Source organism: Nycticebus coucang, chromosome 14 (assembly GCF_027406575.1).
Source record: "Nycticebus coucang isolate mNycCou1 chromosome 14, mNycCou1.pri, whole genome shotgun sequence".
NCBI lineage: Eukaryota > Metazoa > Chordata > Mammalia > Primates > Lorisidae > Nycticebus > Nycticebus coucang.
In genome coordinates, this window is record NC_069793.1 from 25,735,870 (window position 1) to 25,757,972 (window position 22,103).

The 22,103-nt window shown below is 34.9% G+C and overlaps 1 pseudogene; it reads right to left on the reverse strand.

Moving 5' to 3' along the window:
- Positions 1-21,725: 21,725 nt before the first annotated feature.
- On the reverse strand, positions 21,726-21,888 carry LOC128566280 (uncharacterized; annotated as a pseudogene).
- Between the last annotated feature and the right edge of the window lie 215 nt (positions 21,889-22,103).

Below are 22,103 nucleotides of genomic sequence, written 5' to 3' on the forward strand. Positions count from 1 at the left end.
AACAATGAATCATTGCTTTGTTTATGAAAAAGACTGAGTCAGTATTTTGAGGTCCACTAATTTCCTTTTTAATAGTCTTCTGTAGCCAATGTACAAGGCAAATCCTTCCTGGAGTCAATGAGAGACAATCAAAGATTAAACAAAATTTTTGTCTTATCTGAAATGTGAAAGAATGTACAGAGCACCATAGGTTAAGGGGACTGATAGATTAACTAACGCCTGCCTTTTGCTTTCAATTTTGGAGTCCAGCCAGGCACAATTTACATATTTGTGGAATGGAACACAGTGTACATTTACCATTTACCATTTGCCACAGTGCTATTTCATTTCTGAAGGAAATTGCCTTACCCAGTGAAGTGGGACTCGAGCTTGCTACCTATTAAGTGTACCACTTTGACGCGATCATAAGCAGTGCTTCCTCAGAGGGAGTAAAGGACTATAGTTACCAAGGTGCTTCATAAATCTAACCAAAATTTTGGAGCTACCAAATTTTTCTGGTTTATGAAATTCCTGGCAATTACATGCTCTGGAGCAACAAAAGACATTCCTCATCCCCAGTAAAAAATAAACTAAAATTTCTTACAGAATTTGCCAATAAGCAAGAAACTCAGGGATGAAGACAGCTTTTTAAGCTTTGGCAAAACCATCCTGTAGGAAATAAAATGTCATTTACTTTTTTCTTACCCATCCAGAGGATCATGGCTGATGCCTCTGTAACAAAGGACAGATTGGTAAGAGGGAAGCATAAAAAATTTATTTAACAGAGCTTTATATGAAATAAACCTTCAGAATTAAAGACGCAAAGATCCAGAGAGAATAGTCTATCTTTTTTCTGCTCACATTAGATGAATAATGGATCGTTTAGAAATTGTAGAAATTAATTAGACAAAAATGGGGTACGACCCAGTGGTAAACTTGATGGGAGAGGGGGGTGATTCAGCAAGGCATGTTCATTCTGAGTCTTCCTGGCCTGTCTGTGTAGTATTCCTTCTCTCCAGAGACAGGACTGCATGTCTGTGGCATGAGGGCCTTATCACCTACCATTAGGTGAGACAAGTCAGAGAATTCTTCTCATGAATATGTTTCACACAGAAAGGCAGTGTAAGTCAGAGTTATCTCACTTCTGTACTTTCTCAGTTGCCAAAGTACTACATTTGGGGTACAATGTTCTAACTCTCAACGTTGTTAACCTAGCAATTTTGCTGACCCTTCTTCATAAAGCCTCAAAAATGAAACCTCAAATGAAAAGTGACTCTGAGCAAAAATTGTCATGACAAGATTTACCACAAGCATAAGCAGTGGTTTTTATAACGTTCTTGTCCATCTGCCTAAGGTGGAGTTCAGGAGAAGTGTTAGCTGTCATTACCAGATCTGAGAATGAACAGAACATCTGCATTCTCAGAGGTCTGATGCTGGGGAGAGGTGGGAGGGTTTGAGTCCGAACCAGAAATAGATTTAAAAAAAAAAAAAAAGTGTTGGAGATCATAGTAAACAGAAGGGGTGCTCATTAGTAAGTCATGATCCTGGTGAGGAATATAGCCACGCTATTTCCAGGAGTGCACTGGAAAGCAAGAAAATAATATTCTTCATTATACATCCCAGATCTAGCACGACAGAATCACGGCTGATACAAGGAGAAACCCTTCAGACCTCTTCATTGTGGAAGAAAAACCTGGTGCTGCTGACTTCTAAACTACACATAGATATTTTGTTTGGAAAATTGGGAGGAAAAAAGTAATCAACCAGGAGATAGTTGCCTTTACTTGTCATTCAGTTTATGATTTGCAAGCTATAATGACAGTGCTAATCAAATAATGAGTCTAATAAATCATAGATATCGTCAACCTGAGAGAAATCAGGTAATCTCGTGGAGGGAGGAGTCCTGGACGTGCTCATCACTATGGGAGTTGGTGTCTTAAAGATCAGTAGCCAAGAGTGTCAAAAAGCCAGACTAGGGGAGATTATGGAAGGTCACATAATGTGAGGAGTAAGTAGAATTCCCTGGGCAGTATGGCTTTGTCAGGGTTCTCTACTATTGCAGATAAAAAGGATAAATGCTTTCCCTGTTGTGCAACTATTGGAAATTACACAGAAAAATATACACAATACTTTGTCATTGCTACAGGGGCAAAGGAGTGGTTCTATATATGATTTGGAACCTGGTGTCTGTAAAACATATATGTTGAATTCCAAACATCATATGCAAAAGATTCTCTGTCTCTTGGAATGTGGAAAAGCTTTTTCTGCTGAGAAGAAATACAGAGTTTTGCTGTGATTTTAACAGATATATAGTATGACCAACATTAAGCTATCATCTCTATCACAGTTATGTAATGCAGTAAAGGGCTTGTACATTTATGCTTTCAGGTTAAAGAATGCTGTGGGGGTCTCAACCCCACCCCCTCAAGTAATATGTATAAAAATCTGCTTCATCTATGCCTCATAATTACTTGTGTCCTGATAATTGTCAGTAAGTCTGTAAAGCTATCATGAAAGTGCGAATGAAATTATTAGTAAAGCCTAGGTAAGAGCCCTGAGTTTTGTGAGTCTGATTTGATGAACTTATCCTTCTTTATTTCACTGCCGGCCTTTTCTTTGACCATGGTGGCCAGTTGGTATCATGATCCCAGTGTGTATTCATAATTTACATATAAATGTGGCTCAAAAATTGGTAAGGATGAGCTGAATACAGGGACGTTATGAAAATGTAATCAGTGATTGACTATTCGTTCCCCCCACTACCTCCACTCATGCATGGAAAAGCACATGCACCATGTGATAAACTCTAAATCTTTTAAGAAGGAATAGTACAATTATTCTCACGTCTTTCATTACAATGAATCTTTCTCTAATCTGTTATTCTTATTCTTTCTCTCTCCTTCCTCCCTTCAATCCTTCCTTCCTTTTGTTTATGTGCCCTGCCATCTTAGCCAGCTCTTCTTTCTTCCTTACCAACCATCCAATTTTCCTTCTTGATTTCATTTAAATATTTATTGAGCACCACATGTATACCATTCTCTCTGTTAGGTGCCTGTAATATAGTATTTGAGAAGACAAGCAGGGCCCCTCAGGTCAGGAAGTTCGCATTCAGGCAGAAAGTGAAAGTTAATAAACAACTAAGTAAATAAGATGGTTTCAAACAGTGATAAGTGCTGTATAGAAAGTAAAACAGAATGAGGGAAATTAGAAGTGAGCCTGGGGGTGGGCAGAATCCTCTCAGACAGGGATAAAAAATATATCTCTGTGGAGGAAATATTTTAGCTTACACTAAATCTTGGTTAAATCAATCCAGTAATAAAAACAGCTGTTCAAAATAAAGTCTGGAGGCCATATTAGATATATGTCTCTCCTCAACATCTGCATTCAGTCTATACCGAAACCACACGATCTCCAAAATATTTCACAAATCTACTGATCCTCTCCATTGCCCCATCACCACCCCAGGCTTCACCACCATTTTCACCCAGCTGTATTTCTAACCTTATTCTCTTTACCTATGCTGATGATTGCAAGAATTATCTTGTATACGTTTAATTGTTTATTACATATGTCACCTTATATACATTACACACATTATGTGGATACAGAAGTGTGTATATATGTGTGTATAATATGTGTACATGAACACACGTGTATGTTTGTGTCTATGTATCTATGTGTGTGTACATCCATGTGTGTGTACATACACCTGAATACTAACGACTCAACTTAAGTACTAACATGACAACCAGTAATGTAGAATCCACCAGTGTTCCTCCCTTACTTCACCTCATTGTCCACCTACTTCCAGAGGTTACAACTGATCTAAATTTTGTATATACAAATCCGTCATTTCTTCTAATATGTAATACATCCATATTTTCATACCATATAGTATTTATTTTATTTGTTTTATTTGTGTATTACACAATTACTGCCATATTGTATTTAGTCTTCTTTTTTTTTTTACACATAGAAATTGTCTTTAATAAAAATAATACAAGTGTGTTATACACAGGTAATACCAGAATATTAACAAGGAGGCTTTTCAGTAACTTAGAATTAAAAACATGTACTTAGTAAAAATCTGTATTGAAATATTTGAAATATAGCACCAGAGAATGATGACATCAAGCTGAGTATCTGTTTTTCTGGAGTTTTTCAGTTATGCTCTATTGCCATTTAGTTCATATCTATCGTTTTGTTTTTTTGTTTTTTCACTAAACAGCCCCACAAAAGCTAGTGAGGTCATAGTGTACCACTTAATTATGTATGTCATAGTTGAGAGTATTACCTTTATTTCTTGGTTTCCTGTCGATCCAATCACCAATTAAGACCCCAAATATTAATACAGATCCAGCCACCACTAAGCCAAATACTGCTGATAGAAGAAGATTATGTCCGTATAATTCTATCAGGAACACAGACATAGCAAAGTGCCACATTCGGTCTCCCTGTAAGTCAGTAGAGGCAAAGCATGTTTTAATCATCGGCCTAAAAGATGGAACAAAATTAAAATCCAGAAGGATGTATTTCTTCCAAAGTACATGCAATATGTAGGATTTAAAAACAAAATGTCAAAATTATGCTTTTATGCAATACACCAATAATTTTATTTTTCTGCAATATAGTTACAAATTTTTAAAGTTGGACAGATTATATTTTAAAATTCTAAGAGCATCAAAGAGTCAACAAGCTAATGAGAAAATATCAGATGAACACTTGAGAGAATACAAGAATCCCAAGAAATTGTATTTAGTCTTCTTTTTCACATTGCTGACTGTAACAGTGTTGATTTTACTTCTGTGTAATATTTTACTGTGTAAATATTGCATACTTAGTTTATATATTATGCTGTTGATTGACATTGCAAATTTTTGTGAATTTTTATTGATTGTTTTTGCTATTATAAACAACACTTCTATGAATATACCCATATCTATCTATCTATCTATCTATATATATATACATATATATATGTTGGGGTACATGTGCAAGAGTCTTTTTATTGTATCTTTTAGAATGTATTGACCAGTTGTTTAACACATGCATAGTCAACTTTACCAAACACTGCTAATTTCTTTTTCAAAGTGAATACACAAGATTGTATGCTCAACCAGCAGAACATAAGGTTATTAATTCCCACATCCACTTAAATACCTGATATTGTCAAAATTCTTCATTTTTACTCTGAAAGGATAACTTGTGATATAATTTCAAATGGTTTTGGTTACTACTGAATCTCACATACGTTCATATTTCAATTGGTTATATTTTTCTTTTTTCTGAAATACTTGTTCAGTTTTTTGCCTATTTTTTTAGTTCAAGGGATATTTTTATTTATTCTAGATACCAATTCTTTGTTAGTGATTTCTTTGCCAATATTTTTTCCTAGATTGTGACTTTCTTTTATTTTATGTGCCTTTTGAAGCAATAAAACTTAATTTAAAATATTTTTACTTATTATTTCTACTTCTCAATGTGTTTTATTTAAAAAAAATCTTCCTTACCCTGAATTATGAAAGGAACACTTATACTATCTGAACTTAGTGTTTTTAATAGGACTTTAGATAGGAATCTAATTCTACATTTTGTCCAGAATGATTTGTTGAATAGCTTGTCTTTTTCCCTTTGATATACAAGTCATATCCCGGCCAGGCCTATTGTAGACTCAAGCACACTGGGCAGCTGTAATGTTTTTAAATGTGACTGTGATGAAAAAATACAGTGCACAGAATAATGGCCCCAAAGATGTTGATGACCTGGTCCCTGGAACATGTGAGTATGTCACCTTAGATGATAAAATGAAATTTGCATATAAAGTTAAGTTAAGGATCCTGAAATGGGAGATTATTCTAGATTTTCTAGAATAGCCAAATGTAATCACCAAGGTTATTTTAAGGGGGAAAGAAAGCCAAAGTTAGTACAAGAAGGTTGATGAAGGAAGCCACTGTTAAAAGTAAGGTGTGCTTGATGAAGGCGGGGGCCACAAGTCGAGAAATGCAATGAACATTCTGGCGCAAATATCTTTGTGGTAAAATTATTTTTATTCTTCTGGGTAAATACCTAGGGACATATCTATAGGATTTAGTCTCAGTTTTGATTATTTTATTACACCTTTTGATGCTACAGAGAATAGATTTTAAATGTGTGTGTGTGCGTGTGTTTTTTTTTTAACTTTTACTTGGTGGGTAATTTTCCCTTCCATTCCTGCTTGACTCTTATCATTCCTTTCCTTTTCTTTCTTCCTTTTTTTTTTTTTTTTAACTTTGTTGGTTTCCTTCTGGATTAGCACATCTCAAGAGAATATCAAGTTTCTCTTTATAAGGTATAATGCACAATATAAAGGACCCCAAAATTTGTGTTGTTAGAGCGATTTTGTCTACCACAATGCAATTATTTGATCTTTTGACCTTTAAACATTCCATGAAGAAACACAAAGTATATTGTTTTCCTTCTCATTTTTTTCATGGAGAAAGATATATTTATGGACACATGCTGTAATATTTTAAGGTTTAATGTTATAAGGGACAGATTTTAGAAGATTCCAAAAACAAGAGAAATCATTGCTATCCCAATGTGATGATGAATGACAAGACTTCAAATAATTTTTGAAATTTGGACCACCAGGACTTGAAGACCTTTTTAGAAGTAGTTTGTGTTGTTGTCATTGTCTGAATTTTCTCTTTTTCTTATTATTGTTTGTTATTGAAAGCTTCAGTTTTGTATGCATTTTGCAAATGACAGACAGAAAAATGAAATTAATGGACAGATACAACCTACCTTGGCAGTAAAGCAGATCTGTCACCAATTCATAATTCTATTGTTCCCTCTGCAGCATGAAATCTGTCTATTAGACAATGAGTTGCAATCATAATCCTGTGTGTTGAGAATAATAATGTATTAATGCAAAGTATTCCTTTTCTCCAGCAAGTAGAGTAACTTCATTTGGATGAGAGTCAGGAGCTTTTGAAATAAATTTGAGTGCTTGCAGATAAAACATGAGGCTGCTCAAATAATCACCTAATGCGCAATTGGGTTCTTTATTTGTATTCAGGTTTCAATTACAATGTCACCCCCTTGCAGAGGCCTTATTGAACACCTTGGATGAAGAAAATACTCAAGTTTAGCTTTAACTATGATATTTCTTCTCATCACAACACTAAACATCATATTTGTCTATTCATTTTAATATAAATGTACGAGCATGGCTATTCCAACTCTTGTTCATGTCTGTATTTCGAGGATTTGCTCACAGCACTTAATTGCTAATCAATAAACATGGGTTAAAAACAGATGAATGCACTCAAATGTTAAAAACTTACTTTAGACTTTATCTTTTGTAATTTTTAATTTCAAATTGAAGAAACCAAGCCTAGAAAAAAAGTTGTATTTCTACTAAAGGTCAATAGTAAGGACTCAATGTCTTGTTCTGCAAACCACTGTATTTTAGCCTTGCTAGAAATTTCCACTATTTAAATAGATGGAAAATATGCAAATGAATTAACATCAAGCATAAGTCTAGATGCTGTTCTCTCTTCACAAACACCAAGCACTGTGATTGTGGAAAGCTTACTGTGAACAGAGAAGAAGGTAATTGTCCTTCCATTAAAACATTTTTAAACTTTTTTTCTGTCATACAGGGCTAACAAAGTTAAATGAGCTATAGAATTGAGTTTAGGGACACTAAAAAAGTAAAGGTGCCCTATTAATGGTGGTGACAACTAAAAGTAAACCTCCTTTTCCTCTTAGACTTGATGAATATCCCACATTTTGTAAAAATACAAAAAAAAAAAAAAGAACTTCAACTTCTCCAGCTAGAATTAATGATTCACAATATTTGACTTTATTGACCTGAGGCTCTTTTCTTTTTTTGCTAGTAGTTCACAAGTCAGAGGGAGGGAACACTGGCACTTATTTATCTGTGGCTCCTACTGCAGTGCCTCATTCTATTATATATACAAAATGAACTTATTAATCTTCTTGATCAAAAATAAATATATGTTTCTAAAAAGGGAATGCCCACAGAAGGATTGTTATTCCTCTAATTTTCTACTGCATGGTGAGTTTCAAGGTGTAATTTATTATATACCTCACTGGCTTTAGTAGATACTGATCCAGGTAAATAACAGTGAATCAACTTCAACATGTACAATTTTCACAGCCATGGATAAATAGAATTACATATGTACTCAATATCAATAATTTTGAAAAAGAAAATGAAATGTTCTTCAAGCGATAAAATGTAATCACAATATTGAAAATTGGCTAGAAATCCTTTCTTTTAACTCAGAGAACAAAGTTTTAAGAAAACTGTTCCCTCTGAGGTTAAATTTAGATCAGTAAGGTTTAGTTCCTTATTCATTATTTCTTAACTGCTAAAAAAAAAAATCGCTAATCTAATTCCAATTTTATTCCTGAATTCAGTAAAGCATGTTTTTAAATTGACCTTGAATCTTTCTTGCAGCTCAAGCTTCCTGAATATATGAGAATAATTTTAATGTTGTGAAGCTTTAAGCCATGTTTTTGCTCTTGATCACAATGAGGAATGTACCAATTAGTGAACTGGCAGGTGTTGTATTGGTCCTTGACTATCTGTGGTTTTGCTTTCCACATTTTCATCATAGTTCAAAAATATAAGAAAATTCCAGAAAAAAAAATTCTAAAGTTTTAAATTGCACACCCATTCTGAATCTCGTAACGAGATAACATGTTGTCCCACCTGGGGCTTGAATAATCTCCTTACACAGCGTATTCATGCTGCGCATGCTATCTGCCTTTTAATCATCGATGTCTTTTGCTCCTGGAATCCAGCAATGGACATCATCATGGCTTCATGTTCCAGGATCACCAGAGAAGTTGATCTTCCTTCTGAGAATTGTCAGTAGAACAATAGTAGACTAATGCTGTTTCACAGTGTCTCCGGCATTCACCTCACTTCATCTTATCATAATGAAATTGTATCATATAATCACAAGAAGAAGTGAGTATGGTATAATAAGATATTTTGAGGGAGAGACAAAGAGAGACCAGCTTAATGTAAATTTTATTACAGTACATTGTTATAACAGTTTTATTGTATTATTAATCATTTAGTGTGCCTCATTTATATATTGAACTTTATCACAGGCATGTGTACAAAGGGAAAAACATGGGAAATATAGATTTTAGTACTATGTACAGTTTTAGGCATCCACTTGGGGGCTTGGAATGTATCTTTTATGGATATAGGATGAGTACTATAATCTGACTTTTTTCTTTTAATAAGAGAAAATAACCAAGATCTTCTTTTTCATCAACTGCTTCTGATTTACTGCTACTCTATTGTTTCAGTACAGAAAAGTGCATTTGCTAATGTACCATCCAGAGACTGCTCTTCCCAGTGAAAAAGGTTATTACAATACTTTATATCCTAACCTAATCAAAGTTCTTCAGTTTCATTACCAACTTATATCAAGCTATTCATCAGACAATGACTTAAGTGGGTATTATTTTAAATATTTATATTCAGTTATCCCCAGAGCAACAAGCGTAATTTTTCAGATTACACACAAAGCATTTTTTTAAAGTTTCTATTAAAAGGTATGTCTATCTATTAGTTTATGCCAAAATAGAACTGTTTAAACAGTGAAAAGCTGTGACAGAAATAATGATTATGAATTAATTACAGAAATGTGAAGTATTTTTATCACTAAAGAGAAAACGTGTGAGATCGTATTTGTCTTTTCTTAACAATTAAAGAATATCATGAGTCTGGGTGGTCACTTACATTCTGTAGGTAATCCTATATAATACATTGCTTCATCAGTGGACAACTGTTTTTACCTTCCTAGAATCCCTCATCTTCTTTTTTTGGACAGAGAATTGCAGTTTTCTTTTGGAAACTGCCTTCTCCCAATTTCTAGCAAAGTGCCAAGGTCAAACCATGCCAGATAGATTATTCTTGACCAAAGCTCAACTAATCAGCATCTTTTATAACCTTGGTCTTGGTGGCTGGTTCTAGAGTATGAATATGAGTTAAGAGGAACAACCCAAATAGCCACCAATATAGGAATGGTTTAATAAAATGTGGTACATGAAGACCACGGAGTACTATTCAGCCCTAAAAATAAATAGCGATCTGGTATCTTTTGTGACAATTGAGATGGAACTGAAAACTATTCTTCTAACAGAAACATCACAAAAATAGAGAAACAAACACTTGTACTCACTACCAAATTGGAACTGATGGATCAACCCTTTAGGGTACATATGGAAGTAAATCTCAATGAAAATCAAGATTAGGGGAGGGGAAAGTTGGGAATGAGTAAATGGACACCTACTGTGTACAGTGCACACTATCTGAGGGAAGCCACACTTAAAACTTTGACTCAAACTGTAAAAAAACAAAATATATAAACATGTGTACCCCCTAAAATTCTGATAATTAAAAAAAAATGACCTAAAAAAAAGGACATGGGCATTGTCTTACATAGTATAATATACAGAAAGACTGCATCTTTCTGCCCAGTGATTTTCTTGAACAACTTAACCATAGAGATGTATTATATGAAAGTGATTAGACAAGTATTAAAGGATGTATGCAAGAATGTTATTGTAGTGCTAGAATTATTTATACTAACAAATGTTGTAATAAACTAATATGTGAAAAACCCATTAGACCAAAATGGATACCAATAAGGATTACTAAGTCTATAAAGAAGCAAGTGATCATTGCACTTTACTAAATAGAACATTTGTCCTGACTTTGAAAACTGTACTGACAGGTGAATAAGCTCATGATATGTCGGTAAAAAATAGTTTTATGGATCAGTTATATTATCAGTTCTTATTCCATGAGGGTAGAATGAATGAATCATTTTCATTAACTGTTACATAAATATCTACATTTTTTTTCTGAATTTTTAAGAATAAGCATGTTAAAAGTGAACAAAGATATTCCCATTTTGGAATGAATGTTTTATTCATGAATATACTATCCCAGTATGAAAGTAGAAAATCCATGAAAAGTAAAGAGCTTTAACTTTGATAAGTGGAATTTAAATAAACAAATAGTAACAAAAAGTTATAAATAATACTAGAGCTTTTGGCAAATACTCTTTCCTTACTACCAAAACATTTGTCAAAATACTAAATGTCTTTCAACTTTACTTATGATTTCACTTTTTGAGTTAACAGTATCTTCCTCTAATTTAGAATATTTGAACAGCTATGGGTTCTACCGAATTTTCTAAATAGTTACATGAATGTGTTATATTAAATCACAGCATATACTCTGTATGGCTCTGTGTTTTGGGCCCTCTTTCTATTTAACTAATCCTGTGTAATTTTCATCAAAAACAAATTATTGCTCATGCATTAAAAGGGCAATGAACAATTAGAATATAATTGATACACTTGAATATCTGATTTCAGCCTTGTGATGAGAAAATGGTCTTGAAATAATGTCTTTTCCATTAGCAATTTTACCTGATTCAAAAGACATTTTCTTGAACGTGAGACTGGTATTGACTTGAATGAGAGTTAAATGCCATCACCAATATCATAAACCTAAGAGTTCCTTAGATGTTTTAAACATCCTTGCCATTTAAATAATAAAATATTTATAAAATAAATAATGATAAATTATATTTACACTGTTGGTGCATTTAGAATGACATGCATTTGTTATCTTTATTTCACTGCATTTCTCTGTAGCTGGGAATTAAATATTTTAATGGGATCAATTTTCTTCAATTCATTAGCTCTTTATTGAGTAATTAAAATATGCTAGCATCTCTGGTAAATGCAGGAAATATGATGAAGGCAAGTATCTTTCATCAATATAAGAGGACTAATAAAGGTTTAATATAGGCTGGGTGTCTATGGCCTCAAGTGGGTAAAGTACCGGACACGTACACCAGAGGTAGCAGGTTTGAATCCAGCCCAGGCATGCCAAACAACAATGACAACTACAACCAAAAAATAGCCAGGCATTATGGTGGGTGCCTGTTGTCCCAGCTACTTGGGAGGCTGAGGCAAGACAATTGCTTAAGCCCAGAAGTTGGGGGTTGTTGTGAGCTGTGACGCCATGACACTCTACCCAGGGTGACAGCTTGAGGCTCTGTCTCAAAAAAAAAAGTTTAATACAAAATTTCAGTAATTAATTTGAGATAAATGGGAATGACAGTAGGTGATAGAAGAAAGGAAAGATTTCTATGGAAGTGGGCCACAGTTTCAAAAGTAAGGAGCATTGAGCAAAGTGATGGCATTGAGAAACTACCAGTCCTGAGTGTCCTCAAAGGGACAGATGCTTTAGATAAATTATTTTTGATCGTCTCAATATTTGGTAGTTAGGTATTTTAATGTTTTTATTTTTCTGAAAAAGAGACTCGAAAGAAAGGAGTAAAAACGAAAATTGCTGAAGCTCACACAATTTATCTGTTAAAAAGCCAGAGTCTTAACTCAGGAATTCCATTAAAGCTATTGTTTTTCAGCCCCTCTCCCACTACATCATGATTCCTCATGTCTAAAACAAGAGGAAAAGCTACATACCTAGGGAGGCATTTCAGGGGGAGGCAATAGTGTGTGAGGCATCAAAGAGTGGAACCACAACAAAATTATTTGAAGCCTGGAATGTTTGCAGGAAAACTGAAGAAGCTGGGGTTGGGCAATTGCATAGGGATAAAAACATGGAGGGAATGGGGAATGTGAAAGGGTTTGAAATTTTTCAATCAGTACTGAGGAACCATTGATTGGATTAAACAAAAGAATAATTTTAATTGAACATTAGAAATCTGATAAATTAGAGATGAGAATTTCTCACTTCCTGAGAAGCTACTTTTAATAAAAATGAGATAAAATAACAGGGAGGAATAAATTGGGGTAAAAGGATGTATAACAAAAAGGAGAAGTTAAAAGAGGTGCAACGAGAAAAATGGGAAAATAATATGAGCACTCTGAAATTCTTCTTACACTGATGTGAAGTAACCATGAAAGAATCTTCAGCAAAGTTCTTTATCATTTCCATCAAAGCACAAATTTCCTAGCTCTATTAAATAAAATTTAATAAAGTGGAACAATAAATCATTGTAAGATTAAATACACATGGTACAAAATCTTGATCGGAAGTTAAAGAGGATATATGAGTGTCAATTGCACCATGTTTTCTCCAAATCTGTGTTTGACCATAGCCAAAAATTTTCTTCCCTTATACATGTCTTGACTAGTTGTATTGGGTATTCAAATTATACAAACATTTATTGAATAGGCAACATGTGGAAGGAATTGGGATTCAGAGTTGCATTAGAAATGTGCCCTGTTTTGAACGATTTCACATCCTCATAGAATGTGCAGGCTTACAAGCATGTAAATTATAATAGAATGTAAGGATCCAAGGAATAAATATTTGTGTGATAGATAACAGAGAGTAATAGAGTATGAAGTAGGCTCAACAACAAAACTACAGACAAGAGAAGATGCTTGAGCTAGGTTTTGAAAAATGGGCAGTGACCAAGAATTTAAAGGTCCATGTAGTCTGATTTAACATATGCAAATCCATAAATGTAATACACAATATCATTAGAAATAAAAAACAAAGACCATATGATCCTCTCAATAGATGCAGAAAAGGCATTTGACAAAATTCAGTATGCTTTTATAACAAAAATCCTTAAGAAATAGACACATATGGCACATTTCTTAAGCTGATTGAAGCCATCTATGACATATCCATGACTAACATTGTACTGAATGGGGAAGAACTGAAAGCTTTTCCACTTAGAACTGGAACCAGACAAGGATGTCCACTATTACCACTATTATTCGGCATTGTGCTGGAAGTTCTAGTCAATGCAATCAGGCAAAAGAAAGATATAAAGGACATCCAAATGGGGGCTGAGGAGATCAAACTGTTGCTTTTTGCAGGTGATATGTTCTTATAATTGGGAAACTCCAGAAACTCAAAGACAAAACTCCTGGAAGTGATCAGGAAACACAGTAATGTCTCAGGGTATAAAATCAATGTCCACAAATCAACAGCCTATGTATATGCCTATAACAGCCAAGTTGAGAAGCAAATCAAGGACACAATCCTTCATAGTAGCTTCAAGAAAATGAAATACTTGGGAATATACCTAACAAAAGTGGTGAAAGATCTTTACAAAGAGATTTATAAAACCCAAAGTAAAGAAATTGCACAAGACATTAATAAACAGAAGATACTATCCTCTCCTTGCTGGAAAGAATCAATATTGTCAAAATGTCTATTCTATCCAAAGCAATCTACAGATTCGTGAAAGTCCCATTGAAATACCAACATTATATTTTGAAGAAATGGAAATGATAGTACTTCATTTTGTATGGAACCAGAAAAAACAAAAAAAAAGTATAGCCAAGGAAATTCTTAGTAATAAAAACAAACCTAGAGTCATCATCCTACCAGACTTAAGGTTATATTACAAGTTCACAGTAATCAAAACAGCATTCTATTGGCACAAAAATAGAGATATAGGAATATGAATATAGAATAGAAAACCAAGAGATGAAACCAATCTCTACTTGATATTTGAGCTTTGATAAACCAAACAAAAGCATACAGTGGGGAAAAGAATCCCTATTCAACAAATGGTGCTGGCAGAACTGAATAACCACATGCAAAAGACTGAAATTCAACTCACACCTTTCCCAGTTACAAAAAGACTTCTTCTGGGGGCAGGGAAAATGGCCAACTAGAAGCAATACCCAGCAGAGGCTTCTGACCAGAGGGAGAAAACTTGGACAGAATTGGACTCTATGAAGCCAAAGGTGGGAGTTGAGCCAAGAAAGAAGTTCAGCAACTGTGACTCCAAGAAGACCATTCAAGAAAACAAATTACAGGTACAAAACCTATTGCCTAGAGGATGGGATATCCCCTCCCCCAAGTGCCTTGGGCACTCAGCAAGCCAGCAGGAGACAAAAGTCCTCTTATTTTACGCCATTGGACACAGCTGCTAAACACCAAGTCTTCTTCATCAGGGAGGTCCCACTTAGACATCACACTGTCCAGCATAAAATTGAACAAATATTTTCCCTGAAATCCTGAACTCCCAGTCCACCCTTCCCCCATTGTATAGTGGTTTGGAGTTCTGCTCCCTGCAGAGCCCAGAGAGTTTGCCCTTTCCCTGAGAGATATTATGAGCTGTTGAACTACAGCACAGAATCTGTGACTCATGGGGAAGAAAGAGGGCACAGGAATAAAGGGATATGTAGAAGGAGGAGGAGCAGTCCCCTGGTTATGACTGTGCCTGGCCAGCAGTGGGGCTGACCCCCCCACTTCTAGCTATTTCTAATGGGCAGGGACCCATGGCTCCAGCTCTGACTGTGCCCAGGGGGGCAGGGATGCTCATACCCAGTTGGGACTTTGATGGGCAATTGGCCACTCCCTGGAGAGAACCAGCTCCATTCTCTCAGGTTTGCAGGACAGAACTGCCTGTTGATTTTTATCCACTGCTAGAGACCCTTGGATCTCTCTCTGTTGGGCAGGGTTTCTACTGCCCAAGAAAATATTCTTCTCATCAGCCCACAGATCATCCTCCAAAACTGATCATATCCTAGGATACAAGTCTAACCTCAAAAAATTGAGAAGCATAGAAATTATTACTTGTATCTTCTTGGACCATCATGGAATTAAAGTTGAACTCAACAGCAACAGGAATCTTCATACTCAAACAAAGTTTCAGAAACTAACTAACCTTATGCTGAGTGATAGGTATGTCAAAGATGAGATTAAGAAGGAAATCATCAATTTTTTCAAACAAAATGATAATGAAGACACAAATTATGAAAACCTGTAGGATACTGAAAAGGCAGTAAGCAGGAAATTTGTAGCATTGCAAGCCTTCATCAAGAAAACAGAAAGAGAGGAAGCCAACAACTTAATGAGTTGTCTCAAGCAACTGGAAGAGGAAGAACAATCCAACCCCAAATCAAGCAGAAGAAAGGAAATTAGATCAGAATAAATGAAATTGAAAATAAAAGAATCATTCAGAAGATCAACAAGATAAAAGGTTGGTTTTTAGAAAAGATTAATAAAATTGATAAACCTTTGGCTAGCCTAACCAGAAACAGAAGAGTAAAATCTCTAATAGCATCAATCAGAAACAATAAACAGAAAACTCAGAAATTCAAAAATTCTTCAGTGATTACTAAAAAAAGTCTATTCTCAAAAATATGAAGATATGGAGAAAATGAACCAATACCTGGAAGCATGCCACCTCCCTAGACTCAGCCAGAAACTTTCATAAAGTTTGAATAGAACCATACCAACCACTGAAATAGCATCATCTATTCGAAAACTCCCAAAAGAATTCCAGGACCAGATCGCTTCACATTAGAATTCTATCAAAGTTTCAGAGAGGAACTGGTACCTCTATTACCTAACCTTTTCTACAACATAGACAAAGAAGTAATACTCCCCAAAACATTCTATGAAGCAATTATCACTTTGATCTCCAAACTAGGAAAGGACCCAAAAGAAAGAAAACTAGAGACCAATATTATTAATGAATATTGATGCAAAAATATTTAATAAGATCCTAGCAAACATAATTCAACAACACATAAAAAAAATTATACACCATTATCAATTTGGCTTTATCTCAGGGTTACAAGATCTGTTCAACATATGTAAATCTTTAAATAGAATACATCACATAAAGAAACTAAAAAAGGAAGACCAAATGATTCTCTCAATAGGTGCAAAAAAAGCTTTTGATAATATCCAGCATCCTTTCATGATCAGAACACTTAAGAAAATAGGATTAAATGAGACATTTCTTAAATGGATTGAGGCCATCTACAACAAACCCACAGCCAATATCATATTGAATGGAGTAAAATTGAAAACATTTCCATTCAGTTCTGGAACTAGACACAGATGCCTATTGTCTCCACTGCTATTCACCATACCCTGTTTTCCCGAAAATAAGACAGTGTCCCAAAGATGTGCTAGGTCTTATTTTCAAGGGACGTCTTATCTTTCTTGTAAGTAGGTCTGATTTTCGGACGATGTCTTATTTTCAGGGAAACAGGGTAGTAATGGAAGAGTTAGCCATTGCAACCAACCAGACAAGAGAAGGCTATCAAGTGTATCCAAATGGGGTCAGAGGAGATCAAACTCTCACTATTTGTGGATGACATGATATTACACCTGGAAAACCCCAGGGACTCAACTGTAAAACTCTTAGCAGTGATCAAGGAATACAGCAGCATGGCAGGATACACAATCAATACTTGCAAATAAGTATCTTTTATGTATTCCAAAAATAATCAAACTGAAAATATAGTCAAGGACTCTATTCCTTTTACAATAGTGCCCAAGAAGATGAAATATTTGGGTATTTACCTAACAAAAGATGTGAAAAGATCTCTACGTAGATAATTATGAAACTATGAGAAAAGCAACAGCTGAAGATGTTAACAAATGGAAAAACATACCATGCTCATGGCTAGGAAGAATCAACATTATTAAGATGTCCATACTACCCAAAGCAATCTACAGATTTAGTGTGATCCGTTATTAAAGCACCAATGTGATACATAAAGATTTTGAAAAAATAGTACTTTGTTTTATATGGAATCAGGAAAAACCTTGAATAGCCAATATATTACTTAGAAATAAAAATAAATTAGGAAGTATCACATTACCAGACTTCAGGCTATACTATAAATCTATAGTGATCAAAACAGCATGGCACTGGCACAAAAACAGAGAAGTAGATAGATGGAACAGAATAGAGAACCAAATGATGATCCCAGTCACTTATTGTCATTTGATCTTTGATAAGCCTATCAAAAACATTCATTGGGTGAAAGATTGCCTATTTAACAAATGATGCTGGAAGAACTGGCTGGTGAGCTGTAGAAGACTGAAACTGGACCCCCACCTTTCACCATTAACAAAAATTGATTCTCACTGGATAAATGATTTAAACTTAAGACATGAAACTATAAAAATGGTAGAGAAGAGTGCAGGGAAATACTCAAAGAAATTGGCCTCGGAGAATATTTTATGAGGAGGACTTCCCTGGCAATTGAAGCAGCACTAAAAATATATTACTGGGATCTTATCAAGCTAAAAAGTTTCTGTATAGCCAACAGCACAGTAACAAAAGCAAACAGACAACCTTCAGAATGAGCTTTTTTTAGGCTTTGTTTTTGACAAAGGTCTGCTGACTAGAATCCACAGAAAACTCAAACTAATCAATAAGAAAAGAACAAAAAAACACCATTTCCTTGTGGGCAAGAAACTTGAACAGAAATTTTTCTGAAGATGACAGGCAAATGGTCAAGAAACACATGAAAAAATGTTCAACATCTTTAATCATCAGAGAAATGCAAATCAAAACTTGAGATATCACCTAACCCCATCAAAATTAGCCCCCATTACAACATCCCAAAATTGCAGATGTTGGCATGAATGTGGAGAGAAGGGAACACTTCTAAACTGCTGGTAAATTGCAAACTAATATGGCCTTTTTGGAAAGAAGTTTGGAGAATTCTCAGACAACTAAAAGTTGACCTACTTTTCGATTCTGCAATTCACCTACTAGGTATCTACTCAGGTGATCAAAAACCATTTTACAGCAAAGACAAATTTGCACCAGAATGTTTATTGCAGCCAAATTAATAATTTCCAAGTCATGGAGGCAGCCCAAATGCCCATCAAATCATTAAAGGATTAACAAATTGTGGTATATCTATACCATGGAATACTATGCGGCCATAATAATGGATGGAGACTTTACAACTTTTATGTTTACCTGGATGGAACTGAAACACATTCTTTTTAGTAAAGTATCTCAAGAATGGAAAAAAACTATCCAAAGTATTCAATATTGTTATGAAACCAATATATCATCAGCTACCCATCCATATAAATGATAAAACACAAATGTAGTCCAGAAAGAAGGAGGGGAAAGGAGAGAGAGTGGAGGGCAGGAGGAGATGTTGGGACCTCACCTATTGTGCCTAATGTAATGGTACATTTCAAAACTACTAAGAGTATAGTATAAATGTCTTACCACAACAAAAAAGGAAGTGAGATAATGGTTATGTTAATCAGTCTGATTTAAGCATTCCACATTCTATACCAGATCACCACAATGTACCCCATAATTGTACACAGTTATGATTTAATAAAAAAAATTAAAAAATGAAATAAACAGGCTCCTTCTGGAAAAAATATAGGGTACTTTGAGTGTCAAAATAATTAAAAATACAATTGGGCTATAGCTTTCATATGAACCATGAACAGTTTCATAGTAGGGCTGAGTACATTGGATACTTTTTCTTCCATTGTTGAGATACGTTACTAAGAAGAATATGTTCCAGCTCCATCCATGTGAACATGAAAGAGGTATAGTCTCCATCTTTCTTTAAGGCTACATAATATTCCTTGGTGTACATATAGCACAATTTATTAATCCATTCATGGATCGATGGGCACTTGGGCTTCTTGCATGACTTAACAATTATGAATTGGGCTGCAATAAACATTTTGGTATAAATAATTTTGTTACAATGTGATTTTTGGTCTTCTGGGTATATACCTACTAGAGGAATTATAGGGTCAAATGGCAGGTCTATGTTTAGATCTCCAAGTGTTCTCCAAACATCTTTCCAAAAGGAACATATTAGTTTGCATTCCCACAGCAGTGTAGAAGTGTTCCCTTTTCTCCACATCCACACCAACATCTCTGGTCTTGGGATTTTGTGATATGGGATAATCTTACTGGAGTTAGATGATATCTCAATGTAGTTTTGGTTTGCAGTTCTCTGATGATTAAGGATGATGAGCATTTTTTCATATGTCTGTAGGCCATGCACCTGTCTTCTTCAGAGAAGTTTCTCTTCAAGTCCCTTGCCCACCCTGAGATGGAATCACTTGTTCTTTTCTTGCTAATACATTTGAGTTCTCTATGGATTCTGGTCATTAAAACCTTTGTCAGAGACATATCCTGCAAATATCTTCTCCCATTCTGAGGGCTGTCTTCTTACTTTACTTACTGTGTTCTTGGCTGTGCAGAAGCTTTTTTGTTTTATCAGGTCCCAGTAGTGTGTTTTTAATGCTGCTTCAATTGCCCGGGGGTCCTCCAGGGGAGGGGGAATGATGGGTGGAGGGAGAGTCATTGTTGCGACTACACCTACGGTGCATCTTACAAGGGTACATGTGAAACTTACTAAATGTAGAATATAAATGTCTTAACGCAATAACTAAGAAAATGTCAGGAAGGCTATGCTAACCAGTGTGATGAAAATATGTCAAATGTTATATAAAACCAGTGTATGGTGCCCCATGATTGCATTAATGTATACACCTATGATTTAATAATAAAAAAATAAAGAAAGAAAAATACAGCCATTCATAATATAGAAATGCATTCATTTAAAAGTATAATAAATAGATAAAGAAATAGAAGAAGAGGAAGGGCTCTTTACAATAGAATACCAGGTACCGACTGGTAAATTTGGAGGAGATGGTGGAACTGGAAGTCTGGTTTTCCAGCCATCATTTTAAGGACTGGTTCAATCAAGAATCAGCAATGAGTCCTCAATTTGGGAAAGAAGGTTTTTATAAGAAACAGAATATTTTCACGGTTTTAAAGTGTCTTCCTATGACCTCATCTAGGTATTTTGACTCATTAAAATTAACATAAAATCTGAAACGCAAACCTCATGAGAAAAATGCAAATTAAGGTATGTTTTACAGCATAACTGAGTAGCACTCCACAAAACTGTCCAAGTCATGAAAACAAGCAAAGACTGAGAAACTGACATGAATCAGTGTGGATTAAAGAGATGAGGCTACTAAATGCCACATGCTATCCTGGATTGGCTTCCAAAACAGAAAAAGCCATTCGTGGAAAACCTAGGGCAATACAAATGAAGTCTGCAGTTTATTTAATTAAACTATGCAAATGCCTTAGTTCTGGGAGAAGAGTATACGGGAACTGTCTGTGATCTTTTCTGTATACGTAGGATTATTCCAAAATAAAAAATTATTTAAAAGGGGTAGGGGAGGGCAGATAGAGTAGTGCTTTCCTATGCAGAACTTCCAGAAGGACTCAATATCACATGTAGTTTTGCAGCTAAGAACACAGAACCTGAGTCCACAAGGAAGCATCTGACAAACTCAAAATGCAGAGCATTTTATTAAAACCAAAAATATGTATCACCTTATTCACAATAGTCTGAAAGATTTGAAACTATTTCATAAAAGGCACAGGACGGGAATGCTAAGGGACTCTTACAGATTAAAGTAGATTAAAAGACATGACAACTCAATGCAATATGGGATCTTAGACTGGTTTCTGTACTGGAAGGGAAAAGTACAATAAAGGCACTAGTGTGTCAACGAAAAATTGGAATAGGGATGTATACTATGAAAACGTATCATGTTTAAATTTAATTAAGTCTACATTTGTATTTGTGTAAGAGAGTATCTTCATCTAAGCATGTAAACACCAAAATGAGGCAAAGGGCCATGATACATGCTCCTTAATCTCAAAAGCTTCAGGAAAACTATGCATAACATAAATACATATAGAAACAGGAAAAGGAAAACATTGATAATTGGTACATCTAGATAAAGACCATGTGAGTGTTCATTTTACTCTTTTTTTTTGCCGGGGCTGGGTTTGAACCCGCCACCTCTGGCATATGGGACCGGCGCCCTATTCCTTGAGCCACAGGCACTGCCCTCATTTTACTCTTATTACCATTTTTCTGCATGTTGAAAATTATTTATTGCCTGTGCTAGAAAAAAACATTTCTTATAAAAAAGGAGGTGAAGCTAATACTTGGCATAGAAAAATTATGGTATGTTGATAGAAATTTTAAGCTGGAAAGAGCTTCCTACACTTGATCTTAGCCAAAAGGCCGAGAAGTGATGGAAAGAGATCCTAAAATGTTGAATTTAGAGACATCTTTTATGTGTGTATCCTCCAAATCTTGAATAGTGTTTAGTAAATAAAACATATTCAAAATTCGCGTTTTGAAAGACTGAATGAAAGGATGTTAAGAAAAGTATCTAGAACTTGCAATATTAGCTACTAATGGTAGCATTTACCCCTTTCTCAAATAAGTAGTTTATGGAGGTACAATTT